The 9,905-nt window shown below is 34.8% G+C and overlaps 1 pseudogene; it reads left to right on the forward strand.

The window, feature by feature from the left end:
* The first annotated feature begins 906 nt into the window (after positions 1-906).
* LOC130743560 (G-type lectin S-receptor-like serine/threonine-protein kinase At1g11330) lies at positions 907-9,429 on the forward strand (annotated as a pseudogene).
* Positions 9,430-9,905: the final 476 nt, after the last annotated feature.

Here is a 9,905-nt window from a genome sequence, read left to right on the forward strand (position 1 = left end):
ATGGTTTTCTCTTTTGCTTCATGCTATATCTTAGGTTGATCCCCTTAGGTATTTTGATTGACTCAAACTTGTGTAGGGAACTCACACGTTCTTGAGTCTGAACTAGAGTTAATCATATGTTTCTTTTCCATGATTCAATGATTTTTACCGTGTGCTTCATGCTTGTTTTGGATTGATCATCTAGAACATAAATTTAGATTTAATAGGATGGTGGGAACTGACTATTTAAATCTAAACTAGGTATAATCATCTATTGATTCTAAGGTCTAGGGATAGGGTTAGATCATTAGTCTATTCAAACATCAATGCTTAATGTTACTCACTATTGTTAATCGAACAAGGGATTGAGGGTTAACATAGCTGAGTTGATAATCTTCTACGTCGGGGGACTGGATAGTAAGATAAGAAATGTTGGGAGGAATCAATTTCATAGAACGATATTTGCATGTGAATCAATAGGTTACATAGAGGTCAGACAACGAAACTCTAATCCCAGCAAAACTATCTACCTTGGTGAATCCAACTCTATCTTCTTGATTTATGTTTTTATGTTCTTAAGCAAATAATCAATCTCTTTGTAAACCATTATTTAAGTGTGTTAGCTATTGAACGGCATAAGTATTACACCTCCCTGCGGATTCGACAAAACCTTTTACTATACTACAATTGAGTCTTGAGAGATTCGAACGTAGAGTAGTAAAAAAATCTTTCAACAAAATGGCGTCGTTGTCGGGGAGGTGTGCCAATACTAATTGCATTGCAATAGTTTTCATTCTTGAATGATTGTTAATATAGTGTATAGTTTTTGTTTTCAGTTTAATTTTCCTTGTTGTTACTAATCTCTTGTGTTAGTTAGCTAGTTCAAGAGGAGAAGCAACAAGAAGCTTCTGAATCACTACTTTCAAAATGTTTCAATCATCTCAGACATACTATGCCTTTAAAGAGGATAGGATTTCTAAGCTTGAGGATACCTTGGTGCAATTCATGCAATTGTCAATGATTCATCAAAGGAATACCGAGACTTCCATCAAGAACTTGGAGGATCAATTAGGAAAGCTAGCTAGCATGGTAGCTGAACATGGAAGAGAAATGGTTGAAGCACAAGTGGAAGAAAGTGAGGAAGAAGAAGAAAAATCAAAAAAAGAAGAAAGTGATCCAACCCTTCACCATTTACCGATTCCTTCAAGCCCTCTACATGTAAAATATGATGAGGATGAGGTAAGCATTGAAGATTTTGATAGCATATCACATCACCAATGCAATGATAAAATTCTTAATGTTGAGCATATAGACCCTGTATTTGGTGATAGGTTTGATGATCAAGTTCCTTCAAATTCTTCAAAGAACTTTAAATTTGCATTCATTCGTATGCATGTAAATACCTTGGCATGTGAGTTGAATGTAGGTGAATTGGGTTTGATTGAGAAAAGAAAGAAATAGAATGAGTTTTTGATGGCTTGGAAAACCTTTGTTAGAAAACTAGATGAAATCCAAGTCAAAAGGCCTAAAAAAAGGAAGGGGTTATACTATAACCCTTGTTTGTGGTCACCATGATAGTGCTAGCGTCAAGCTAATGACGTTAAACAAGCGCTTCCTGGGAGGCAACCCGGTGTTTTTATTGCTTTTGTTATATTTATGTTTTCATGTGCTTTTAGAACTAGGGTAGTGATTTTGTGGAGTTTTATTTATAATTGAGTAAATTTGTGCTTCACATGTCTTAATTAGTATTTGAAATGTGTTCATGATGTTTGGAAGCATTAGAAATGAAGATTTCAAAATCTAGGTTATGGACTTGTGGAAATGCATGTATTCTTGAGTGAAATTGGATTCTGTGGTATATCTGCTTGTAATTTGTGTTTTAACTTTTGAACAGGTCCAATTTAATATATATAATGCATATGGCATGATGGAAGGTTGGTATCTTGGTATCTTTTGAACAGGTTCAACTCATTTTGTGTCCAAAACTGCATAAATTCTGCATAATGTTTCCAAATGGCCTGAAATCATTCTTGTTTTGGTGTGAACTTATGTCAATATATTGTGCTTTTATGTTTGTGTTGTGTGTGTGCAAGTTTGAGTGTTAAAGATTAGGTATTATATGTTTTACTACTTTAGGTTGTAGGTTTTTAAGTATTTTATATTTAGGATTTGAAATTTTGATCTTGTGGATTGAGTACTTTAAAGTGTGATTTTAAATTCTCCACATGTTTCCCTTGATGTGTATAGATGGTTTGCTCAATTTTGAGGTAAGAAAATGAGTGGATTGAAATTTGAGGTATTGAGTTGTGTAAAGATGTTAAAATGCATGTGATTTTGGCATAACTTTGATCTTGTGATTTTTGTGCTAACATATTGAAATTGAAGTTTGTCACAAGTTCTAAATGATGTTAAACATGCATTTGAATGATTTTGAGACAAGAATTATGATTAAAATGAGTTTCGGGGTATACGGTTTTGAAAAGTCTTGAAAATGCACTGTTTTTTGCTGCATAATTATGCAGATATTGAGATATGTCAAATTGATGTTTAGCACCAATATTTGGTGCTTAGCACCCTGAATTTCCACTCCAAAATATCATTTTCATGCTAAGCACATGTAAGGGGCGCTTACCGCTACCCCCTTAACAGCATTGAACACCTTGTTTCAAACGAAAATAACTTCTTTATTTCTTATCGGATTTGAGCAAATGACCACTCTTTGGAAAGATCTTGAAGTCTATTTTCATATGGACTTGATTTTTTTTATTATTATAACACTTTTAGTTTCTCATTTCTCTCTTGTATTCTATCATGTTTCAATTGACTATAAGGCGGATTAACAGGAAAATCATATAGTTTGGCCTGAGGACAATCCATTTCTCAGAGGGAGTCCACTTTTCATTGTTTCTAGTTTCTTTTTAATCGTATAGTTTTATATATAGCGCTTGTGTCCTAGATTTCATGTTTTTCTGACTGTTTTCAATACTAGCATGACTATTATGATAATTGCTTGATATGTGCTTAAAAGTGAATTGATTAAGTGATTCCATGATAGAAATTGTGTTTGCACTCATTGACGCCATGACTTGATATGATTGCATGATTTACTTGGAATTCTTGAAGCATACATGAAAATTACTTAAAATCAGGAAAATTTGAAACTTTTTAGCTTGTGAGGGAGTGTTTCTATACACTGTGAGTTGAGCGAACATCACTGCTTTGCATAGTTGATATTGTTTGAGTCTCTGATATCATTGGTTGCATGGAATTGATAGGAAAGGATCAAGGCATGTTTTGTTATATATATATATATATATATAGCTATTTATCCAAATAGCCTTCCTATGTCAACTTAAATCCATTTGTTACCATTTTGAGCCTTAAAGTTGAATGTTTGTTTTTTTTTCTTGACTATAACCCTGAGCCTAAAAGAAAAACAATGACTTTCCTAAGCTTGATAAGCTAAGAGAGCATTCACTAGTATGGGTTGTATGCAAGTTGGGGGGAGAAGAATTTTGTGCTAAAGTTTCTATGTCATTTCAATTAAATCTCTTTATAAATATTGTCGAATGTGTATATGCTTCAAAATCAAAAAGGAAAAAAAAAAGAAAAAAAAAGCAAAAAGGACAAAAAGAGAATAAAGAAGAGATTGATGAAAGAAAAGGGTTAAGTTCAATTGAAAATGCTGAATGAGAGTTGGTTTAAAACAAGTTGAGGGGAGTGAATATCAGGAAAGTAATGTGTGATTGCTCTCTTGCCTTGTTGAGTTTCTTTGCATATCCTAAAAAACCAAACTCTTTTAAGTCTAGCCTCATTACAACCCTATAAAGACCTTAGTGATCCTTGATTGAACATGTCACTTTGATGATTGAAGAGACAAGTAGCAATCTTGACTTCTGTGATTCCGTGATGTACATGAGTGAAACACTTACCTTGCCTGAAATACATGTTATATCCTAGCTTGACAGAGTGTTATCTGATCAAAAGTAATTGACTGTATGCCTATTGAGTTTCAGGTTGAATAAGAAATTGTATCAATGTTATGCATTCTCTTGTGGGCATCATGTTTTTATTTTGGATCATTGATTCCATTTGTGTAAAATCTTTCAATTGGAGCTTTGAAAATGTTAAAGTCATGCTTGTTTGATTACAGTCTTGACATTTTTTTTGAGGACAAACAAAGTGCTAAGTTGGGGGGAGTTCATGTATGGAATCTTCAGAATGTTTCTGTCTTCCCCTGGTTGCTGGAGTTGCTTGTTTGGCCCCTTGTATGCAGTTGAAGCCTTATTAGGGCTTTCTTGGTAGTTGCACTGCTCGCAACCCCGGCAGAGTCGGTTGAGTTGCCTATGGGAGCGCTGGTTAAAATGATCTTATTTTTTCGTTCAGAAGCCAATCAGCTTCTCTGGTTTTGGGGTTTATAGAGACTTCTGTAAGACTTTTTAGGGTTTTACATCATGTTTATTTGCTGGGTTTGTCAGCTGAGTGTGCATGCTTATTCTTCATTTTCTTATGTATGTGTGCTTTGTTATAGCACTCGTAGAGATTTATTCTCGCATGTTGTAAGTGCCGTTTGGCAATCCTTTGAGTTTTAATTCCATACATTTTTGACAAAAAAAAACATAAATATAATTTGACCAAAAAAAAAACATAAATACATTAAACAGAAGATTTTAGTCTTGTTCAAAAAAACAAAAGATAGTCAAATGATACAAATTAAAATAGCAGTAAAAAATACTACATATCATCCTATTTATAAGAATGCATTAAATTTGTAGGTAAAAAATATCACATAGTTTAAGAAATATACTTAAATTAGTTAAATTTGTCATAAATTAAAATAAACTTTCAAAATTACCCTTTGTTCTAGTGTTGGGGACTAGGAAGGAGAGAGAATAATTAATGAGACACTTTTACTAGATAGAATTAATAAGGGCAATATTGGAAAAAATAATTAATATAGCACAAACTCCTATTTGACTCATATAAAAAGGACCAAATTTTTTCTTTTGTTTGGTTCTCATAAATAGGACCGGAGGTAGTAATTTACATGACATCATGCTGCTGAGGTAGAACGACATAACAACATTAGAATAAAAAAGATTGAGATATTAACATAATGACAACATGTTGCGGAACGATAGCGTGTTGCGGACCGACAATAGTCTTACGGCAAGACGAAAGGTTTAGGGCAGAGGTTGAGTCGTTGAAAGATATATGGGTTTAATGGCAATGTTAGAAGAGGCTAGATCGAGAGGCTAGGTTATGGCTTAGAGTTTAGATTTCAAAAACTAAAAAAAAACTAAAATGATGTAGTCTTGGCCTAGAAGTAGCCAAGAAGTTTTCAATGTATGCCCACAAAGTATCCACTTAGAATCCCTTTTTTTGTTTGAAAATATATTTGGGTACATATCGGGTAAGTTTTTTTATAGACACGTACCAGGTACATATGCATACCCATCGCGTACACATACCTAATAAGTTAAAATAAATTCCTCCCAATTCGAATGAAGGGCAAAGCTATAGTTTATAAGTATGAATGTTGAAAGTCCAAAATTTGTTAAGGCAATTTTGTATAACTTTACACTCATGCCTAGGTACTAGGTTATCAATATTAGGTAACCTCGTATCCAGTCCAAACATTAAGGAATTGGAATAAACTTTTAAGCTTGGATACAAAAGATCTCTACATTGAGTTAAGACTTAAGAGCAAAGCATACAAGCGTGTATGATTCGTCCTCTCCATCCTTTCACTTACATATGGATGAACATTTTTCTTTGGCTTAATTCCACTTTGGGCCCCTGATGTTTCACAATTGTGCGGTTTGTATCCCCTGTGTTTAAAAGGTGCGGTCAACATCCCTCATGATTCCAGAAGGATCTATTGAGGCCCTTCTGTTAAGTTCTGTCAGTTGACTAAACGGAAGTGAAAGTAATTAATTGCATTTTCTTCATCCTTATCAACATCATCAACAATTCTTCATCATCATAAAAAAAAAACCCAGATTTGCAACCCCACCCATAAAACCCAGATTCTACTTCTTTGAACACAAACCCAAATTTGCTACTGCTGTAAAAATCAATTCCTTTAATATGCTTCTCTTCCAATCTTTCTTTCCAACACAAACCAGGTACCAAGCCTAGATCTCCAAGTCAAACTTCTTGTACTCCAGAGTTAATTTAAGAGTACTAAACACTTCAACTATAAACACAAAATCACCAGCAACAGTACCTGATGCCAATAGCCCGCAGCAGCCCTCTGACAATAGAACAATAAACTATGAAACATGCAATTAACTGTAATAGCTCTCACCCATTAACTTTCTCAAAAGCTTAATCGATTAATGGAGAATAAGAACGATTCTTGAAGGAAGGAGAAGATGAAGGTTTACTGCTCTCCTTCCCAAGACGAGAGCTTTCTTCACATCTCGCTGTAGATCTGGTGGGTGGGTCGAGGTTGATCGAAAGGAGAAGATGATGGGGTTTGGGTACTTCAACCGTCGATCATCCCCGCGTCACGTCGTACTCCGGCCTCCACCGCACCGTTCGAACCCAGATCGGAGTTCAATGGTCGAGCCCGATCCAGAACCACAGCAGTCCTGACATCTCGCCCCTCATTCTCCACCTCTGTCGCCCTCATCCCCGACGATCCAACCCCTAGCGCCGCGGCGGAGGTGTACAAAACTTGTTGGAAGAAAGAATGCGGTTGCAGTTGCACAACCTCTTCTTAGCCACTCTTGGTTAACTTCTTCTTCTCCTTCCAAACCCAGATCCACAACCTCTTCTACTTTTTTTATGAAGAAGCACATGGATGAAGAATCAAATTGATAAAGGAAGGGACGTTTGATGGCAAAAACTAATGTCGCCCCCTTCTCTGCATTGATAGCATTCTTTTCCCATCCTCTTCTCTCAATCTTCTCCTACTTGTGGTGTTTGATGTTTTGTTTTGAGAGGTTCATTTCAGGAAGATGAAGATCAATTTTGTGACGAAGTTAATTAAGTTTGTGACGGATTATTTCCGTCACTAATTTGCCTTTTCAGAATTAATGAATTTAATAATTCTGTTTTAAAAATATAATAAATGCACCGTCAGCGAGTTCCGTTTTAGTCAACTAACGGAACTTCACGGAAGGGCCTCAATAGATCCTTCTGGAATCATGAGGGATGTTGACCGTATGCAAACTGCACATTTGTGAAACATCAGGGGCCCAAAGTGGAATTAAGCATTTTTCTTTTTATAAGTGAGACTTCTTATTTACTCTAAATTTTCCATCAACACGTGCATTAGTATTTGCGTTTTATTTGAAAATATGTCTTGACATTTTTCTGTGAATAGTCAAATTTTTTTTAAATGTGAATAGTCAAATTATGTGTTACTTTTATTGTTAAATTAATTTTAGGACCCTTAATTTTTATATGTGATTTGTGAAGAAAAGTTAGTTACTTTTGTTTAAATGTTTGGTAAATATAGAATTTATTTCGTTAAAGCAGTGCATGTTTTCCTTACTAAATGACAAATATATTCAGGGAGTCAGACTCAATTCAAAGATCATAAACAAATGAAACTGGATGAGCTACCACTATTTGGTTTTGAAACGCTTGCAACAGCCACAAAAGGCTTTCATTTGGATAATGTGCTTGGGAAAGGAGGTTTTGGTCCAGTATATAAGGTACTTTTTTTTCCTGAGAGATGCCTACCATTTTACATATTATGTATCAGTGTTAATTTTTTTTTCTATCTAGGGAGAATTGGAAGATGACCAAGAAATTGCAATTAAAAGACTCTCAAAAGCTTATGGACAAGGATTAGAAGAATTCATGAATGAAGTTATGGTGATCTCTAAACTTCAACATCGCAATCTTGTAAGGCTTCTTGGTTGTTGTGTTGAGCGAGATGAACAGATCCTGGTTTATGAGTTCATGCCAAATAAAAGTTTGGATGCATTTCTCTTTGGTTAGTTCTTCGCTATTATGTATTCTACTTCTAAAACAGATAGGATCCTCTCATGCGCATATTTCACATGACATTGTCGTTCTATATAAAATCTTTTGTCTATCTCGCTAGCTCTTCATGCCTGTTATATAGGTAGCTCTCTCAAAATATTTATCAGTAGAGAGATAGACATAGAGTTTAATTGATGACAGTCCTCACGTGAAATGAGAGGATGGTAATTGCGATTGAATTAACATATTTTTTTTTCAGTTCAATTTTTTTATTAAAACAACCAATTTTATATTCATTTTCATTTTTTCAGATCCACTTCAAAAGAAAATTTTAGATTGGAGAAAGCGTTTCAACATAATTGAAGGAATAGCTCGGGGTATACTTTATCTCCATAGAGACTCTAGGCTAAGGATTATCCATAGAGATCTTAAAGCAAGCAACATCTTACTAGATGGAGAGATGACTCCAAAGATATCAGATTTTGGTTTAGCCAGGATTTTCAAAGGTGGTGAAGATGATGAAGCTAAAACAATAAGGGTTGTTGGAACTTAGTGAGTAATTCTTTTATCATATCATTGAACATAATTATCACGGAATGTTGATAATTTTTATTTAATTTATATTATATTCTCTACAATGTAGTGGTTATATGCCTCCTGAATATGCAATGGAGGGGCTTTTTTCAGAGAAATCAGATGTGTATAGCTTTGAGGTTTTATTGCTAGAGATTGTTAGTGGAAGAAGAAACACTAGCTTTCGCAATGAAGAATCGCCTAGCCTTGTAGGATTTGTAAGTTTTCATACTCCATGGACTTCTTAATTTCAAAGGATTCACATTATAATTTAGTCGAATGTCTGAAAAAACATTATTTTTAGAGACATGCTCCAACTCATAATGCTAACAACACTTAGTTTAACACTTTATTTCAAATAATGTCTCATTGATAGATTCAAATTTATGTGTGATTCGCTAAACATGGGACTTAACTTGCAACTCAATGAGATCTACATGAATTTCAATCAATAAATGAAAGAATGTTGAAAAGGCTGTGTTTGCGTGTGCACGGCTAGCACATTTTCTAAGTTAGAGAAATGCCTTAACTTTTTAAAAAATAAATCAATCGCACTTAGTGTGTTAAAAAGTGTGTAACTAGTATTTCTGTAATTTTTTCTTGTAATATTTTGTTGTTCTTTCTAGGCATGGAAACTATGGACAGAAGAAAACATTATTTCTCTAATCGATCCAGAGATATGGGATTCAAGCGTTGAATTAAAGTAGCATGTTAAGGTGCATACACATAGGACTTCTATGTGTGCAAGAAATCCCAAAAGAAAGGCCAGTTATATCCACTGTAGTTTTGATGCTCATAAGTGAGATCACACAACTGCCACCTCCAGGGCAAGTTGCATTTGTCCAGAAGCACAATGCTAAAAGTTCAGAGTCTTCTCAAAAGAGTCAGTGTAGCTCCAATAATAATGTAACTCTTACTAAAGTTCATGGCAGGTAAATATGAGCCAATGCATAGACAAAATATGTGTGCTTATATTTTGATCAGTGGTTTCAAAAAGTTTAAGCCATAGACAAATTTTGATTCCAGCTTTTATGGAAGAATAGAAATTCTTTTAACATCCTTATTATATTATATAGCAGCTTAATTGTAATACCAAGCAATGATCAATTTACTTATTGGATTATATAATTTCTCAATTTTGTATCTTTGAAATGTATTATGGACTGGGCGAGTCCTTAGGGTCCCTCGCCCAGGCGTACCAGCCAAGGGGGACGTGCGAGCCAGAAAGTTGGGCCTTCTCCCTGAAGGCCCAACTGTCCCATTAGAAGGAGTTAAGGGCATCAAGCCCAATCCTCGAATCTACAAATAGGGAGCGGTACCAATTGAAAGGACTCTTGGCTGATTTGAGAAATAACAACTTGAAATTCAGTTACTTTCTCTCTCTAAGCGGTTACGCTCTCACTCTCTTTCGA

Source organism: Lotus japonicus, chromosome 3 (genome assembly GCF_012489685.1).
Source record: "Lotus japonicus ecotype B-129 chromosome 3, LjGifu_v1.2".
In the NCBI taxonomy this organism is placed as follows: domain Eukaryota; kingdom Viridiplantae; phylum Streptophyta; class Magnoliopsida; order Fabales; family Fabaceae; genus Lotus; species Lotus japonicus.